At 41.1% G+C, this 19,958-nt stretch overlaps 1 pseudogene; it reads right to left on the bottom strand.

The window, feature by feature from the left end:
• Positions 1–14,645: 14,645 nt before the first annotated feature.
• Positions 14,646–15,101, bottom strand: LOC132002858 (ubiquitin-ribosomal protein eS31 fusion protein-like; annotated as a pseudogene).
• Between the last annotated feature and the right edge of the window lie 4,857 nt (positions 15,102–19,958).

Genomic DNA, 19,958 nt, shown 5'->3' with positions numbered 1-19,958 from the left:
ACGGCGAGTTACAAGTCCTGTGGACATAATGTACAACATGGAGTCTGTAGTTAACAATACTATATTGTATACTGAAAGTTGCTAAAGGAACAGATTTTTTTTTTTTTAAGGTTTTATGTATTTATTTGAGAGAGTGAGTGAACAAGCAGGGAAGAGGGAGAGGGAGAAGGAGGCTCTGGCTAGCAGGGAGCCCAAGTGAGGGCTTGATCTCAGGACACTGAGATCATGACCCCAGCCAGAGGCAGACACCCAACCAACTGAGCCACCTAGGCACCCCTAAAAGAATGACTATTAGGGGCGCCTGGGTGGCTCAGTGGGTTAAAGCCTCTGTCCTCAGCTCAGGTCATGATCTCAGGGTCCTGGGATTGAGCCCGTCCTGGCTTCTCTGCTCAGCAGGAACCTGTTTCCCTTGCTCTTTGCCTGCCTCTCTGCCTACTTGTGATCTCTGTCAAGTGAATAAATAAAATCTTAAAAAAAAAAAAAAAAAAGCTCCTTTTAGGGCCCCTGGGTGGCTCAGTGGGTTAAGCCTCTGCCTTCAGCTCAGGTCATGATCTCCGGCTCTCATTGGGCTCTCTGCTCAGTGGGGAGCCTGCTTCCCCCTCTCTCTCTGCCTGCCTCTCTGCCTATTTGTGATCTCTCTCTCTGTCAAATAAATAAATAAAATCTTTAAAAAAAAAAAAAGGAATGGATATTAAAAGTCCTCATCACAAGAAAAAAAGTGTAACTGTGTGGTGATGGATGTTAACTAAACTTATAATCATTTTACAATACATACATGTATCAAATCATTGTACACCTACAACTAATACAATGATGTCAATTATATCTCAATAAAAATTTTAAAATAGGGAAAGCTCTATGTCTTCTGATTTGATTATATGAAACTAATAATATAATATGTTTTATATGCAATGGGTAAACTCTTCAAACTTTCTAAATTAAGTGAAATTCTAATAGTCAATGTCTTTAAAAAGATTTCTTGTGAAGTTCTTATAAAAACACAAATCATAGGACTTTATTATTATTTTCCAGATCTTATATCTAAATTATAGATTTAGATATCTAGATATCCAGATCTCATATCTAAATTATATCCTTACATCTAAATCCAAGTATAGAAACAACTGCATTAAATGTAAATATTATAAAAAATAATTAAATGACAGATAATGTCAACATGGATAATAAAAGAAATAACATCAATCAATTATAAGCTCTCTACATGGTATGATGAACTTTACATATGGTCAATTAATTTCAATGAGCATGCCAAGACAATTCAGTGGGACAAAGGTAGTCACTTCAATGAATGATGCTGGGACAACTGGATAATCATGTGCATAAGAATGAAATTGGACCCTTTCCTTAGACCACACACAAACTTAACTCAAGTTGGATCATAGACCTAACTATAAAGTCTAAAACTATGAAACTCATAGAAGAAAAGAGTAGTAAATCTTCTTATTGTTGGGTTCAGTAAAGCCTTCTTAGATACAACACCAAAAGTTCACGTACAGAAGAAAAATTAAACTGGATTTCATAAAAATTTAAAAATTTTTATACTCCAAAGGACACCATCAAGAAAATGAAAAGACAATAAACAGAATGGGAGAAAAAACGTTAATCATACATTTGATATGGGACTCGTATCCAGATGGTGTGTATGTGTGTATGTGTGTGTGTGTGTATAACTCACAATAAAAAAACAACCCAATTTTAAAAATTAGCAAAGAATATGAATAGACATTTTCCCAAAGAATTTATATAAATAACCAGTAAGTACATAGAAAGATACTCCATTATCATTAGCCATTAGAGATATGCAACTCAAAAACTCAGTGAGATGCCACCTCATACCCACTTGGATGGCTATAATCACGATGACCAATAGCAAGAGTTGATAAGGATATAGAGAAATGGGAACTCTCACATAATACTATTGGGACTGTAAAATGGCACAGCCATTTTAGAAAACAAACATCAAAGTGTTTAAATATAGAGTTACTATATAACCCAGCAATTCCTCTCCAGCTAAAGAGAATTGAAAGCATTTTCACACAAAATCCTGTTACACAGACATTCTTAGTTATTATATGTTCTTTTCTTTTTTTTAAAGATTTTATTTATTTATTTGACAAACAGAGATCACAAGTAGGCAGAGAGGCAGGCAGAGAGAGAGGAGGAAGCGGGCTTTCTGCTGAGCAGAGAGCCTGATGTGGGGCTCGATCCCAGGACCTTGGGATCATGATCTGAACTGAAGGCAGAGGCTTTAACCTACTGAGCCATGCAGGCGCCCCGTTATTATATGTTCTTAATAGTCAAAGGAGAAACAATTCAGGTGTCTGTCAACAAGAGTATATAAACTGTGTTAGATCCATACAATAAAATATTATTTGACTATAAAAAAGGAACAAAGTGGGACACCTTGGTGGCTCAATCAGTTAAGCATCTGTCTGCCTTTGGCTCAGGTCATGATCCTGGGGTCCAGGGATTGAGGCCCTCATTGGGCTCCCTGCTCAATGGAGAGTCTGCTTCTCCCTCTCCTTCTGCTCCTTCCTCTACTTATTCCTTTTAAAAAAGGAATAAAGTACTGATACATGCCACAATATGAATGAACCTTGAAGATTATGTTAAGTGAAAAACTGATCACAATGTATGCCTCCATTTATGTGAAATGACCGAGATAGGTAAATCTATAGAGGCAAGAAAGTTAGTAGTATTCAGGGCTGGGAGTAAGGAAGAATAGGGACTGACTCCTAATGTGTATGGCGTTTCTTTTGAGGATAATGAAACTATTCTTACATTAGGCAGTGGTGATGGTTGCACGTATGTATGAATATACTTAAAAATATTTAATTGTACACTTTAAATGGGTAAATCATATCAATTACAACTCAATAAACTTCTTTTTTTTTTTAAAGTAGAGGGATGGAGGGATGCCTGGGTGGCTCAGTGGGTTAAGCCTCTGCCTTCGGCTCCGGTCATGATCCCAGGGTCCTAGGATTGAGCCCTGTATCGGGCTCTCTGCTCAGCGGGAAGCCTGCTTCCTCCCCCCTCTCTCTGCTTGCCTCTTGCCTGGTTGTGATCTCTGTCTGTCAAATAAATACATAAAATCTTTAAAAAAAAAAAAAAAAAAGTAGAGGGATGGAGGGATGGAGCTGGGTGGCTCAGTGGGTTAAGTGCCTGACTCTTGATTTCAGCTCAGGTCATGATCACGGGGTCATGAGATCAAGCCCCACACTCTCTACCCCTGCTCCTCCCACCTCTGCTCATGTGTGTGCACTTTCTCTCTCTCTTCTTAAACAAACAAACAAACAAAGTAAAGAGATGGAAAAATACTTATCATGTAGACACTAATCTAAAGAACACTAATATCTAAAGTAGTCAAACCTATAGAACCAAAGTAGAATGGTGATCCCCAGGGGATTGAGGGCAGAAGAAATTGGGAGCTATTGTTTCAATTGTACATTATGATAAAGTTCTATTGCACAGCAATGTGAATATACTTAATAAAATAGCTAATTTTGCTATCCATTTGTTACCACAATTTTTTAAAAATGTACTAGATCTCTGCACAGCTGTGGAAACAAACACACATTAAAAAAGAAAAAATGTTAGAATAACTAATATCAAACAAAATAGAATTCAAAGCAAAACAAAATTACCAGAGATAAAGAGGGACATTACATAATAATAAAAGGATAGGATCAGGGTGCCTGGGTGGCTCAGAGGGTTAAAGCCTCTGCCTTCAGCTTGGGTCATGATCTCAGGGTCCTGGGATAGAACCCCACATCAGGCTCTCTGCTCGACGGGGAGCCTGCTTCCCTCTCTGTCTCTGCCTGCCTCTCTGCCTGCTTGTGATCTCTCCCTCTCTGTCAAATAAAAATAAAATCTTAAAAAGAAAAAGGATCAGAATCCATCCAATGAGAAGATTAAGTATCCTAAATGATAAGCACTTAACAGCAGAACTTCAAAAGAACTGAAGCAAAATACTAGCCGATCTGAAAGACGAAAGAAACAAATTCCAGTTGTAGTTGGAGACATCAACATTCCTCTCTCAGTAATAACTAGAATGCGTAGACAGAAAATCAGCAAGGAAGATCAATAGAAGAATTGTTCATCAGCCAACTGAATCTAATTGATTTATAGAACACTCTACCCAATACACATTCTCTTTAGGTGCACATGGAACATTCACCAAGATAAACCACATTCTACAACATAGAACAAACCTTAACCAATTTAAAATATTTGCAATTATAAAAGAATTTAAATTATACAAAGTATGTTCTCTGACCATGTTACAATGAACCTGGAAATCAGTAACAGAAAGGTAAGAGGAAAAACATCCAAATACTTGGAAACAACACACTTCTAAGTAACCCATGGGTCAAAAGGGAAGTCTTGAGGGAAATGAGGAAACACTAGAACTGCAGAAAAGTGAAAATACAACTTACCAGAATTTCAGGGAGACAATCAAGGCACACAAATTCCAACACGGTTACCGTGACCCTCCCTACAAGGCAACTCCTGCACAGCCCCCTACAAGTAGTGAATAATGTAAAAAACATAGCCAGGGGCGCCTGGGTGGCTCAGTGGGTTAAAGCCTCTGCCTTCAGCTCAGGTCATGGTCCCAGGGTCCTGGGATCGAGCCCCACATCGGGCTCTCTGCTCTGCGGGGAGCCTGCTTCTTCCTCCTCTCTCTCTCTCTGCCTGCCGCTCTGCCTACTTGTGATCTCTGTCTGTCAAATAAATAAATAAAATCTTTAAAAAAAAAAAAAAAAAACATAGCCAGTGTCCTGTGGTTGCCCAGGCATGGAAAGAAAAATAGAGCTTGAATCCAGAAGTGATAGATGTCATTTACATTTCCATTGGCCATAATTAGTGACATGACTGCACATAACTTCAGAGGCACTGGGGAGTTTGTTGGGGCACCCTGATAGTCAATAAGCCTTAACCAGATAGAAGGTTTTATGCCCAATATGGTAATGGTGAAGATGGAAAGAAGTGGCAGGATTTGGAAAATGTGTTGGAGGCAGAGCCAATAGGACTACGGATGAGTGGGGGTCAGGGGAGGACAACGAATGAGGCCAGATTTAGGAAAAGCAGCCAGCCTGTTTAGTAGCCTGACAGAGGAATAGAAAATACAAAGGCTCTGAATTGGAAACATTCCTAGTGTGTTTTAGGAATAACACGTTGAAATGTGATAACCTTGGGGGACAGCAGGATGACATGATGTCAGGCGGAGGATGGGAACTAGATCATCAAGTGCTGTCTAGGCCACTTTAAGGGAGGCTTGCTCTTATTCTACTGAACAGTGAAATCTCAAAGGGCTGACATGATGGGGTTTAGGCAGCATTCGGGATGTAAGGTGACCGGGGCTTGAAGTATGGTGGGAAGAGCGGAAATGGAGGTGGAGAGAGGCAAACACATCTGGCATGTATGGTGGAGGGTAATAGATGGGATAATTGGGGGTAGGACCAGGTGAGTAACCAGGTTATGTTCATTCGGTTAATTTCTACTCAATTGCAATATGAAATAGTGTAACCTAAAACATATACTTTTTAAGATTTTATTTATTTATTTGACAGAGGGATAGAGCCAGAGAGCACAACTGGAGGGAATAGCAGAGGGAGAGGGAAAAGCAGGCTCTGCCCTGAGCAGGGAGCCTGGCGCGGGACTCGATCCCAGGATCCTGAGATCAGGACTTAAACTGAAGGCAGACGCTTAACCATCTGAGTCCCCCCAGACACCCCTAAAATATTTTTGAAGCTCTCTAGGCTCTGAAAAGGCCACCTGGTAAGAAGACACAAAAGGTTCCCTCGTTGAGACTCTATTTCAAATTCGGAGCAGTGGTATGGAAACTAAAATGAGAAAGCAAGCAAACAAAAGGTCCTAGCTAGGGCCTAAGCCATGATAAACATTTCCCTGGACTAAAAGTTTTGGGGGGAAAACCCACAAAGTTACGTGTAAGCAGAAGCCATGGTCATACTAGCCCATGTTTTAGATCTAGGAAGGGACCAAAGAGACAGCCTCCGCATTCTCCCTGGCGCTAACACCACCACAAGCAGCTCTGTTATGATTACTCGCTTACGTGGAATTGTAGAAACCCGGGAAAGGGGAATCTAGCCGCTCCTGATGGGCTCTGCAACATCAGCCTGGAACCAACGATGCGCAGAGAAGAGAGGGTGAGCACAGAAAAAAAGAAAAATGGAAAAACAAGAAAGCAGATAAACAAAAACTTCCCTCTCCTCTCAAAATGGAACTGCAAAATAAAAGTTCAAAACATATCAAGAACTGTGATGTTACAGGAGTGGCTGGGGGGCTCAGTCGGTTAAGCAGCTGCCTTCGACTCAGGTCATGAACTCGGGGTCCTGGGATGGAGCCCCATATGGGCTCCCTGCTCAGTGGGAGGGTTGGGGGGGTCTGCTTCTCTCTCTCTCTCTCTGTCCCTCCCCACCTGCTCGTGCACTCTTTCTTAAATAAATAAATAAAATCTTTAAAAAAAAAAAAAAAAAGAACTGTAATGCTAAGAAAGACAGGCAACAAATCAACAATAGAACCTAAGCTCACATAAGAGGAAATCAACTTTATAGACTAAGGATGCTTTATAGACATAATATATAAGAACACCCATACAATACATCCAATATAATACATCCATAAACACAAGAAAGGAAGTACAGAACAAAACAGGAATAAACAAAATGAGAATGGGTAGTTGTAAATAATTGTATCAATTTCTTAGGGCTGCCAGAATAAATTGCAACAAAGTGTATTATTTAAAAGCAACAGAAATTTATTTTCTTATAGTTCTGGAAACCAGAAGTCCAAAGTCAAGGAGTTGACAGGGCCATACTCTCTCTGAAGGCTCTAGAAAAGAAACCCTCCTTGCTTTTCCCTCCTTTCTGGTGGCCCCTAACAAACCTTGGCATTCCTTTAGCCTGTAGTACACTGCTCTAATCTCTGCTTCCACCTTTATGCTTCTATGTATTCTCTCCTCTTCCTCTTAACCAATTACATCTGCAAAAGCCCTATTTCCAAATAAAGTCACATTCTGAGGCTCTCAGACTTGAATTTTGGGGTGAAGGGAATTATTTAATACATCACAACAATTAATAAAACTCTTAAAAATTAAAAAAAAAAAAGATTAGCCCCTGAAATTTGAAAAAAACAAAAACAAAAACAGAAAATACCAAATACACACACACAGACACAGACACACACACACACACACTCAGAACCTACTAGATTGAACAACCTCTAGAACACAGTGAGAGAATTAATAATAGAAGACATTTCAAAACATATCACCATCAGAAACTCTTAGACAAAGCACATACAAAAATCTTAGTAGGGAGTGGAAACTCCTAGGAAATCTTAGTAAATACAAGCAAAAATTTAATGGGCTTTATCTAATTCTTAATCTAACAGCTCTGTATGAAGAGAGAGAGAGAGAGAGGATACTCTGCCTACCAAATAGGACATTTTTTTCAAATACTCATAGAATACTTCTAAAAATCTACCAAATCCAAGTTCACAAAGAAAGTACCAATTCCTGAGAATCATTATCATATGTTTCATGTCCCTGACTTAGTGCAGTTAAATGAAAGTCCACAATAAACAGACTTTTTCCAAGTCATGTGTTTAGGAATAACAACAACAACAAAAACCTGTCTCTAAATTAGTCTTGGGAAAGTTCCGAATTACCCAAAGCAAGATGATAATGAAAACGCTACATTATCATAATTTGTGGAATGCTCCTAAAGCAAGTGAAATGAATGATGCATTCAGCTCAGCATTCAGTGCTAAAACACTTTAAGACAGAAATAAAGAAACAGAAGGAAAGAAATAATGAAAAAAAAATGAGCAGGAATTACTATATTGAGAGTGGCAAAGAAATATGAGGGATCTAGACCAAAAAGGTCATTACTGACAAAAGTTACAAAACAGACAAAAATTGAGCAAGCTTACAAAAACCAAAAAAACAAAAAAACAAAACAAAAACAAATAAACAAACAAAAACAACTCACAAAAGAAAAACGAGAAAAGACACACTAGAATTTAAAAGGAGCACACACTAGAGTGCCTGGGGGGCTCAGTCGGTTGAGCGGCTGACTTTTGATTTTGGCTCAGGTCATGATCTCAGGGTCCTGAGATGAAGCCCGGGTGGGCTCCCTGCTGAGCACCAAGTCTCCTTGAGATTCTCCCTCCTTCTCCCTCTGCCCCTTGCCCCACCCCTGCTCACTCTCTCTTTAAATAATTTAAATTTAATTTAAAAATAAAAATATGTGGGGTGCCTGGTGGCTCAGTGGGTTAAAACCTCTGCCTTCAGTTCAGGTCATGATCCCAGGGTCCTGGGATCAAGCCCCATGTCGGGCTCTGCTCAGCAGGAAGCCTCCTTCTCCCTCTCTCTCTCTCTGCCTGCCTTTCTGCCTACTTGTGATCTCTGTCTGTCAAAGAAATAAATAAAATCTTTAAAAAATAAATAAATAAAAGCACATAACTACAAACATGGTGGAGATGTTTTGATTTTTAAGATAAGACACTGAATGTCTTTATGCCACCAAATTTGAACGTAGAGATGAAAAGAAAAATAGAATGACTGAGTAAGCTATTGAAGATAGTGAATTAGTAATTATAGGTCTCTTCCTTAAAAAAGCCACTGGCCCCCACAGACTGTAATTCCTTCTTTACACAAAGTATTTCAGAGTATTTTTTAAAAGACGAAAATCTCTCTGACTCATTTTAAGAGGCTTGGTGCTTAAATTGAAAAGAAAAAAAATCATCAAGTAAATTATGAGGATGAATAAAGCAGACTTTTTTTTTAAGATTTTATTTATTTCTTTGACAGAGAGAGATCACAGTAGGCAGAGAGGGAGGCGGGGGGGTGGGGAGCAGGCTCCCTGCTGAGCAGAGAGCCCAATGTGGGGTTCAATGTGGGGTTTGATCCCAGCACTCTAAGACCATGACCTGAGCTAAAGGCAGAGGCTTAGCCCACTGAGCCGCCCAGGCACCCCTGGATGAAGCAGTCTGAAGTGGAATATTTCCAAACCAAATACGTGCAGCTAAAAATGAAAGGTAACCAAGAAGATGAGATCCAGGGATACTAGGATAGATCAACATCACAACATCTTTCAATGAAATACATCAAGTTAACAGGTGGATGAAAATCATTCTAATATAATCAATTCCTAAATAAAATATAGCTGTTGTTCATGTTTCAAGGAAAAAATAATTTCAGCAAAACATGGAAGCAAACTGCTTTAACTTGGTAATTGATATTTATCAAAACTTCTACTTTGAAGATGGTAGTGTCCGGACAGTGTCTCCTTTCCTTCTTGGGAATCGCCCAAGGCCACCACCATCACCACAACAAATAAGAAACAGAAAAGCTAATTAAAACCTTAGAAAAATGTAGGAGCATGCTGGGTCTCCAACTCAGTGGGAAGGATACCACACAGTAGAGGAATCAGACAGGAGATGCCTGCTTTAGAATGCACACCTAAAAAAATGTGACACGATACTTCTTCCAACTCAGAGGCATTTCTTAGAGTGCAGAGCCCAAATATCTTGTTGCAGCAAGAAGAATGAGATGCATTTGTCGGCAACAGAAGCTACTTAGGACACACTTTGATTCCAAGAGGCCAAAGATATGGACCTGAAACATGACTCACTTACTATTAACTATCGTTTCCGGGATGCAATTTACCACCATGGCAGAAGGAGGGAAGAGAAACTTCACAGGATGATCAGCTTTGTGGTTACCTCTCTCCCTTTGCACGGGAGAAGTAAAACCTAGACCAATTCATACAAATCCTTGGGTCATAAGAAACATGATGACCAGTATGGAACAGACACAATACAAACTTCCCACAAAAACGATTGTAGGGGAACTTCAGCTCATTCAAAGCTATGTAATTGAAAAGGACAGAATGGAGTAGCCACTGAGCACATGAAACAGTGTGCAACATGATTTATCATCAAAGAAATGCAAATTAAAGCCTGGAGGAGGTACCACTACTTTGCTACACGTTACATTAAAATGTAAGACAATCCGCAATCCCAAGGGTTGCAAGCTTCTGGAACACCTGTCACTCTCATAAGTTGCTGGTGAGCATGAGATGGTACAACAGCTTTGGAAAACTGTTTGCTACTGTGTTAAAAAGTTAAGTCTGTGTCTGCTCAATAACCTAACAATTTCATTCCCAGCTATTGGTTATTAGTGATATGAAAACATACGTCCACAAAAGCCTAGTACAATAATAGTCATAGCAGCTTTATTCATAATAGCCACAACCTGAAGGTGTCTCAACAGAAGAATGGGTTGAAAAAAAAAAAAACTATGATAAACTCATTCATATAATGATTTAAAAAATGCAAACACAAAGGACTATGTACCATAACACCAATGTGAAGATACCTAATGATCTTGAACTATACACTTAAAAATAATTAGAATGATCAATTTTCATTACATATGTTTTACCACCAATAAAAATAATAATACGCAAGACTATTTACTGAATAATTCCATTTATATGAAGACGTTCAAGAAGAAACAACCCTAATGTAGAGTGATAGAGGTCTGAATGGAAACTCTCTATGGGCAGGGGTATTATCGGACAAGAGTATACAGGATCCTATATATTGGAAGTGTTATGTATTTTGGTCTGGTGAAGGACCACAGATCATAACAAATTTAGATGTTGCACGTATTGTGTGATTGTAGATAGTGTATACTTGGTATCTACCACTTTCCTGTAAATATGCAATACATCAAAAGAACATAGTGGAGATAAAGAGTTTAGGAAGGAAATGGAGAGATAGCAATGGGAGTTGAAAGCTGACAGAACTCAGGAAAAAAATGTGTGTGGGAGAAAAAGAAGCCATTACGCAATGAAGTTCAAACTTCATTGGAAGAATCATGCTGAAAACCTAGAAAAACTGGGGCATCCGGGGTGCCTGTGTGTCTCAATCAGTTAAGTATCTGCCTTCAGCTCAGGTTATGATCCCAAGGTCCTGGAATTGAGTCCTGCATGGGCCTCCTTGCCCAGCAAGCAGCCTGCTTCTCCCTATGCCTGATGTTCCCCTTACTTGTGTGTGCTCTCTCTCTCTCTCTGACAAATAAATAAATAAAATCTTAAAAAAATAAATAAATAAAACCTTTAAAAAAAACAATAACCTAGAATAGGAATGAGAAAAGAAAGCAAAATGAAATTAAATAAAACTTTTTTAAAAATTAGAATATGGGTTGTGGCTACAAGAGTGTGTTACTTTCCTGATAATTCAATGAGCTGTGCATTTATGACTTGTGCAGTTTTCATAGGTATATTTTAACTCAATTAAAATGTTTATTAAAATAAGGATTAGTAAGAAAGAAATGAAGGTGAAAGAAAGGCAAGCAGTATCCAATTATACACACAGTTCTGAGTTCCCAGTGCAGGAAATGGAAATACAGAAAGAGAACACATGTATCAGTCAATACATAAGACAGTTCTCTAAGACAAGAGGACTTGAATCTGTACCTTTTTTAAAGATTTTATTTATGCATTTGAGAGAGAGCCCATGAGAGAGAGAGGCAGAGGGAGAAGCAGACTTCCAGTTGAGCCCAAGGCAGGGCTCAATCCCAAGACCCTAGATCCTGGCTGAGTCAAAGCAGATGCTTAACCAACCGAGCCACCCAGACACCCCTTGAATCTGTACTTTCAAAGAACACACTTTGTGCCAGGAAAAATAATCTCAGAACTGTCACTCTTGAGACATATTCAGGTGAATGTGCCAAATTCTAAGGAAAAAGAAGTAATACTACAGACAGCCAGACAGAAAGTTCAAGTCATTTATAAGAGAAGATCTGGACTGGTTTAGTCATTACTAAGCATTCAATGCTATAAGGCAACTGAGCAAAAACTTATTTAAGGATAAAGACCACAGATCGGCCTTTTTTCCATGCCAAGAACACCAGAATACTGTTCCTATGAGTCATTCTGGAAGAAATTTTTTCTGGACTCACATATTATATTTGCCTCTGAGAAAAATAATCTCACGAAGCTTCACGTATTACTAGATCTTCTTTCCCCTTTGCTGATCCCTTTTGTCACAATCCTAAATGTCTAAGCCTTCAGACTTCTAGAAATCCTTAATTTCTAGCCCTAAATGGCTGGATTCATCACTGTCAGGAGCCCCATTATGATACCTAGCTAAAATAATCATCGAAACTTCATTTTAAAAATAAATGTGTTTACACAAATCGCTTATTTTTCCTAACTTTATTTGGACATAATTTTCCATGTAAATATTACACAGATACGCTCCACTTCCTCCATGCAGTCAACCTGGATTGACAGTGACTGTGGGGACTGCAGCACCCACCATCAGCCACAAGGAGGCAGGACATGTCTAAAATTGCGGAGAGCAGGGAAAAGGGGGGACACTTACTAACTTCAAGGAGCCGGTATACAGACTCATACTGCTTCCTTCTGGACTTCTTTTATTATTGTTATTTTTTAAAAAATTTATTTATTTATTTGACAGAGATCACAAGTATGCAGAGAGGCAGGCAGAGAGAGAGGGGGAAGTAGGCTCCCCATTGAGCAGAGAGTCTGACGCAGGGCTCGATCCCAGGACCCTGGGATCATGACCTGAGCAGAAGGCAGAGGCTTTAACCCACTGAGCTACCCAGGCGCCCCCTCCTTCACTATTTTTTAAAGTTTTAACTCAAATTGCAGTTAGTTAGCATACAGTGTACTTTCAGTTTCAGGTGTACAATAGAGTGAGTCAACACACCCATGTAATGCCTTTAAATGAGACAAATTTATACATGTACCCTGACCCCACTGTCCTTTCAAAAGTTCATGATTATGACATGCACTTTCACTTTTACCAAAGACCAACATTAGTACCTGTTTAACCAAAAGAAATCGGGAGAGGATTCTCTCTTTGATGAGAAAAAAAAGCAAAAAATAGCATTCAGCCTCTGTTTTGCAGCTAGCCTTCATAGAGGCAGTGAGCAGCGCTGGGGGCAAGAGTGACGTCACCGGGTCCCTTCCCCAAGCACTACACTAAGCGTTGCAGCCACAAGCCACAGGCGTTGTAACGTGTCTCTGAGCATTGGTGTTTTATCTCAAATTGTTTTGTGCAACATGCATTCTAAGGTATTAGAAAAGCCTAAGAGAGGTAAGTTTGGGGGTCTGGGAGTACTCAAAACATTTTCCATATAAATTAATGTAATTGTTTCTTTGCTTTCCATCATTTCGGCTTACAGAAGATTTTATAGGAATGCCCTATCTTCGGATATTGGGGCAGCCTATATCCTAAGCAGTTTCCGAGATAGCACAAAATATCCTCATATACCCTTCATCCAGTTTACCACTTTCGGTATCTCATTGTCTCTCAGAGACTTTATGAACCAATATGAGACTTGGCTATTTTACCAAAAGAAAAGCACATCCCAGAAAGGGGCCGCTTCTTTGGTCTGGGTCTCATAAGGAGACCACAGCAAACATACAACTTTTTTTTTTCCCTAAAGATTTTATTTATTTATTTGACAGACAGAGATCAGAAGTAGGCAGAGGCAGGCAGAGAGAGAGGGGGAAGCAGACTCCCTGCAGAGCAGAGAACCAGACGTGGGGCTCGATCCCAGGACCTTGAGATCATGACCTGAGCCAAAGGCAGAGGCTTAACCCGCTGAGCCACCCAGGCGCCCCAAACATAAAACATAAACAACAGACTTTTCTATCATAAATAACGATATTTGGGGGGTTGTTTGGATACTTCAGTGTAATCTGGTGAAAGTCAACACATATGATTTCTGGTTGCCTAACACTCTAGGACTTCTCGTCTGTGCATTTGTTCCTGTTAGTCATCTTACCCTTTGGAATAAAGACTTGATGTGTCCTTGAGAGAGAGGAGGACTGGCTTTCACAAGGAATAGGCCAACGAACAAAGCCAGCTTCTGAACCCTGTCTCCTCTTACTCTTCCAGGTGAAGGTAAAATTAGAAGGCAGGAGAACAAGAAAGATCGAAACACCAAGCAATAGCTTATATCCCTAGAAGAATGGGAAAATTCCTCTGAATGTGTTTGGTTTTTCTATCTTTTATTTTTTAAAGATTTTATTTATTTATTTAGAGAACACAAGCAGGGGGAAGGCGAGGTAGAGGAAAGAGTTGAAGAATCTTGAGCAGACTCCTCGGGGAGCCCAACATGGGGCTCGGCATCAGGGCTCGGCATCGGGCTCAAACTCAAACCCCTGAGATCAGGACCAGAGCCAAAACCAAGAGTCAGACACTCAACCAACCAAGCCACCCAGGTGAACCTTCTATCTTTTTCTAAGCAGCAGTGACTGTCCTGTCTTGAGCTGGTTAGGATCCTTGTATCTGGTGAAAAGAATGTACCTCCCTGAGAGACAAAAGTCCAAATTATTCAAAGGAATATAAAGGTGTTATCCCTTGTTCTGTGATACCTGCATCTTCAAACCTTGACTCTTCAGTTTAGGGAGAGAGAATATTTTGAAGAAAAGCACCAGGATACCTTTCCTAAAAGAAAGGTCCTAGAGCTGGGTGTTGAAGGGGGGAGTTGACACTGTCCATATTAGACGTTTTTTTTAAATGTTAGTTCATGTCTTTTATTATTAACCCATACACAATTACTTGTCTTCTGGCTTGTTGAAGCAGTAGCTCAGACAGCATTTGCCACAACAACGTCTGTGGGAGTGGCCAGCCATAAAAGCTCTAGCATCACACCCATCTGAAGGGCATTCCCCATGGAGGCAACTGATTTTGCCATTCTCATCCACGTTATAGTATTTCGGGACAGTTTAACCTTCTTTCTCTTATGCTTATCCTTCGTGGGCGTGGTATAAGACTTCTTTCTTGGCACCTTCTTTCTTTTCTTAGCACCACTACTAAGTCTCAACACACGAATGTTGTCTTGAGACCATGTACATCCATCCTCCAGCTGTTTGCCAGCAAAGATCAGTCTCTTGATCAGGAGGAATTCCTTCCTTATCCTGAATGTTGGCCTTTACATTTCCTATTGTATCCGAGAGTTCAACCTCAAGAGGGATGGTCTTCTCCATAAGGGTTTTCACAAAAACCTGCATCTTGGCGGTGGTTCCCCCGCAGATGACGGATGGGAAAGGAAAGCAACGTGCCGGCCCGCCTGTATTAGGTATGTTAACCTTCCGCTTGGAGTATCTTCCTTTTGGGAAGGCTCCCTACCATTTCCCAGAGTTGTGTTGGGTACTGACCTACTGACTGTTTCCTGATCACGGAGCCTCCTGCTGCCACCACCACAGAGCACATCACGTTCGTGACCCACACTAGGTCCTTCTCATGCCTGCTCACAGGAATCGCAATCTGGAGTGGAATTCTGAAGGACTGGAGGAAGAAGGGGCTGAATGATCCTGTAGCAGTGGGAGTGACCTGAGTTCAAGGGAGGAGCTTACCTGGTTACTGTCTTTCGTGAAGCCTGGTTGATTTCTCCTTTGGTCATGTGAGCTATCCACTATCCCGCCAGTCACCCAACCCCTTTACGTTAGCAAAATCGGTTTCTGTTATTGACAAGCAAAGAATCTTAATTATTATGGAAATTGGTGCCAGAAAATGGGCAACCTTGGGGAAATGTGGGGTGTTTGGAATGAGTTACTTGGCTAATAGGAAACAAAGGAATGTGAGATTCCATTAATGTTCACAGGCATTAATTCCATATTAATTCCATTAATATTCACTGTTCTTTCACTATGACTGGGGCTCTGGGAGGCTAGCAGTTGCTGCACGGACCAATTTAAATGATGAAGGATGGCGAACAACCAGGCATGATGGCTGTTTTCTCCCCTCAACGTATAACTTAAAACAAGAGAAGGAGATCAAATCTCAAAATTTCACCTTGGTGATAGTTCAGTTTTTTCTGTCTTTGACAAACAAACAAACAACAACAACAATAAAATTAAAAGGGATTCCAATCTAAAGCTGTGAGACTGAGGATGTACAAACCAAACCCAGAAACTGATTTTGAGAGTTGGGTTCACAAGTCTTTCTAAGTCTTTCATATGGAGGTTGGAGAAGTGAACCGAAGGCAGTGCATCCCGGCAAGAAGAAAAGGCAACTGAACACAGTACAGCTCAGAGACACACGGGTCCCCAGACCAAGGACACTGGCATCCTGTGGGAACTTGTTAGAAATGCAAATTTTCGGTACACCTGGGTGGCTCTATCTGTCAAGGGTCTGCCTTCGGCTCAGATCATAATCTCGCTGTCCTGGGATTGAGCCCCACACTGGGCTCTCTGCTCAGCGGGGTGTCTGCTTCTCCCTCTTCCTGTGGGATCTCTCTCGTTCTTGTTCAAAGAAATAAAAATAAAATTTTAAAAGAAATGCAAATTTCCTAGCCCTACCCCAGACCTACTAAATCCGAGACTCTAGGGGCTTGCACAGCTGTCTGGGGGTTGGCATGTCCTCCAGGGGACGCTGATGAGAGTTTGAGAGGAACTGACATAAAGGAACTGAAGATCTCAAACCATCCTGAAGTAACTCCTCACCCTGCTTTCTTTGACGGAGGATAGGAGACATTGTCACCTTTGCATGTGAGAACTAATAACTTCCTTCCGAAGCCCAGTCACACTGTTGCAACAGCAACTAGCTATGCCTTAGTAGGGGGAAGGGGAGGCAATCCTGAATATGTGGACATTAGAGTTAGGAGCCTAGAAGGAGTTGTAGAAATTCACTTATATCCCCCCAAATTGGAAGAATGTGGGAACAGACTTTGAGGTTGCTAGATCAGGAGCGTGGTCCCTATAGACTATCCGGGGGAATGTACAAATATGGGTACCTCCCAGAGACAATGCATTCAGAGTGTAACCAGCTGGGGAAAGCTTGTCCAACGTAAACATGCACTGAACTTTGTCCCACAACAAATTATAGCCCAAAAGTCAGAAATCCCTTAATAAGTATAAAAGGAGGAATTCAGACACTTGAGGAAGAGGGAATAAAGGGTAGGATAGCTGATGCTTACCGAGTCTAGGAACTTCTTCACCACATTTTTTAAAAAAGATTTTATTTATTTATTTGATAGATGGAGATCACAAGTAGGCAGAGAAGCAGGCAGAGAGAGAGGAGGAAGCAGGCTCCCTGCTGAGCAGAGAGCCCGATGCGGAGCTTGATCCTAGGACCCTGAGATCATGACATGAGCCGAAGGCAGAGGCTTTAACCCACTGAGCCACCCAAGCACCCCTCTTCACCACATTTTTTATATAGACTCTCATTTTAGTAACGAGAAGTATAGATTAAGGGGTATCAGTATCGCTTTATGGCAAGAAGGTGAAGCCGCTTCAGATAGTTTAAGCAGTAAGATAATTGCACGCAACTAGATGCTTGAAAAATCACTGAAAGAGATGGGGGAGGGTATGGAGTGGGGCAGCACCCTAGTCGTGAAGTTCTGGAGTTCTATCCTCTGATAAGAAAAAAAGCTACCACTGTCTCAACCCCTTTGCAGTGCTGAAAGTTGTGATTAGACACGCTTAGGTCAGTGGCTGCCTTTACCTATCAACGCTCTGATCTACATAGCCTTGGCTATGGAGTGGCAGGAGAATTGCTTCTGTCTCACATCTCTCTTTCATGTCATTCAGGAGGGTGTCTAATTGGCAGAAAACAATTTGCTTCTAGAATATGAGCTGGAAAGGAGTCGGGGAAGCCTGGTTTTTCACTTCCCAGCCTCAGCAGAGCAGGAAGGATGCGTGAAGGGGTGGTGAACTAATTCTGTACCCGGCTCCCATGAGAAGTGACAGCTCTGTACAAAAAGCCTCCTCTAGACTCGGAATGCTGGGTGTGAGAGCTGTCACTCCCAGATCTCAGGAGTTGGGGGGGAGCTCAAGATGTGTGTGCCCACGTAGAAGTGCTAACCACCAGAGGTAAACGGAGCTTGGTCATCCTCACAGGAAGTACGGGTTCCAGTAGAAGTAGCCCAACCCTCGTGAACACCCAGTTGTGATAGATGAATCATGTGGCTCCAAAGGGTGGCATGTCAGGAAACTCTAAGTCCTTATTCGATTTGTATGACCCCCTTCCAGCCTACCACAAAGGCCAGGACTGAGCCACCTTCCTTGATGGTTAGGCTTGGGGTTTTGTTTTTGTTTTTATTTTTTAAAGATTTTATTTATTTATTTGACAGACAGAGATCACTAATACACAGAGAGTTGGGCAGAGAATGTGGCCGGGGGTGGGGAGTGGGGGGTGGAGGGCGGGAGCAGGCTCCCTGCCAAGCAGAGAGCCCGATTCGGGGCTCGATCCCAGGACCCTGGGATCATGACCTGAGCCGAAGGCAGAGGCTTTGACCCACTGAGCCACCCAGGCGCCCCTTGTATTTGTTTTTAACCTATCTTCCAGATTCGAGTTAGTTATACACAGTTGAATTGTAAGTTGAAATTGCCACAGGCAATTCACTGCTTGGGCCACCAGGAACCACCAAAGGGAGTTATGGTTGCTGTGGTGGTTTCAAAATACAGACTCGGAAATCTCTGATGTTCCTCTCTTCAAAAGGCAAACCTGAGTGCTTGCCCCCTTGGGTGTGAGCCAAAGCAACTTGCTTCTAATCAACAAATTTCTCTCTAAGCCCTGCTAGCACTGCATCTCACAAATGTTGTAAGTTCTGTTTTTATTTAGCTCCAAATTAATTTTTTCTCTTGAGATTTCTTCTTTGAGCCATGCACTATATAGGACTGTGTTGTTTCATCTCCAAATATCTTGAAATTTTCCAGCTATCTTTGTGCTATTGATTTCTAATTTAATTCTGCTATCTGAGGACATATTTTGCATGCTTTCTATTCTTTTACATTTGTTAAGGTGTGTTTGATGGCCCAGAATGTGGTCTATCTTCCTGAATGTTCCATGCGAGTTTGAGAAGAACACGTGTTCTTCTGTTGTTGGACAGAGGAGAGTTAACCATTGAACAACACAGCTTTGAACTGTGCAGGTCCATTTATACACAGATTTTTAAAAAAATAAGTGCAGAGGGGCACCTGGGTGGGCTCAGTGGGTTAAGCCGCTGCCTTGGGCTCAGGTCATGATCTCAGGGTCCTGGGATTGAGTCCCGCATTGGGCTCTCTGCTCAGCGGGGAGCCTGCTTCCTCCTTTCTCTCTGCCTGCCTCTCTGCCTGCTTGTCATCTCTCTCTGTCAAATAAATAAATAAATAATCTTTTAAAAAAATTTTTAAAAAGTACAGGACAGTACTGTAAATGTATTTTTCCTTCCTCATGATTTTCTTTTTCTTTCCTTTCTTTTTTCTTTCTTCTTCTTCTTCTTTTTCTTTCTTTCTTTTCTTTTCTTTTTTTTAGATTTTATTTATTTATTTGACAGAGAGGGAATGAGACAGAGCACAAGCAGGGGTAGTCGCAGGGGGAGTGGCAGGCGGAGGAAAAGGGAGAAACAGACTCCCTGCTGAGCAGGGAGCTTGAAGCAGGACTCCATCCCAGGACTCTGACACCAGGACCTGAGCCAAAGTCAGATGCCCCTAAATAGTTTCATAAAATTGAATTATTTAATTATCACAGCCACTCCCTGCTGGGCTGTGCTAATTGCTATAAGAGGTTTGAAAGGATCAAGAATGTATGATTGCTGCTGTGCCAGGCCAAAGTCAACCTGTTTCTTCCAACTCTGCATACACGGGGTAATGTACTGACAATGCGGAATGGAGGATACAAGTAACTCAAATGGTGCATCGTCAAACAATGTTGTACATCATCCTGCACACACACACACTCACTCACATACCACAAAGCTTTCCAGAGTATAGACTTCGCAAAGCAATGGCCCTTCTACTTTATAATGCCTGAAGATTCTACCTAGAGATCTTTACACATTTTACCTTAGAGAATTTTTATGGGATCTTGGATTCACATTCAAATTTAAGCATTTTAAATTCAACAAGTCTAAAAATCTTACCAAGACTCGCCTAGGCCTGATGATT

The sequence above is a fragment of the Mustela nigripes genome, chromosome 15 (assembly GCF_022355385.1).
Source record: "Mustela nigripes isolate SB6536 chromosome 15, MUSNIG.SB6536, whole genome shotgun sequence".
Taxonomy (NCBI): Eukaryota; Metazoa; Chordata; class Mammalia; order Carnivora; family Mustelidae; genus Mustela; species Mustela nigripes.
The sequence above is the reverse complement of the archived record's forward strand: the minus strand, read 5'-3'. Positions and strand labels throughout refer to the sequence as shown.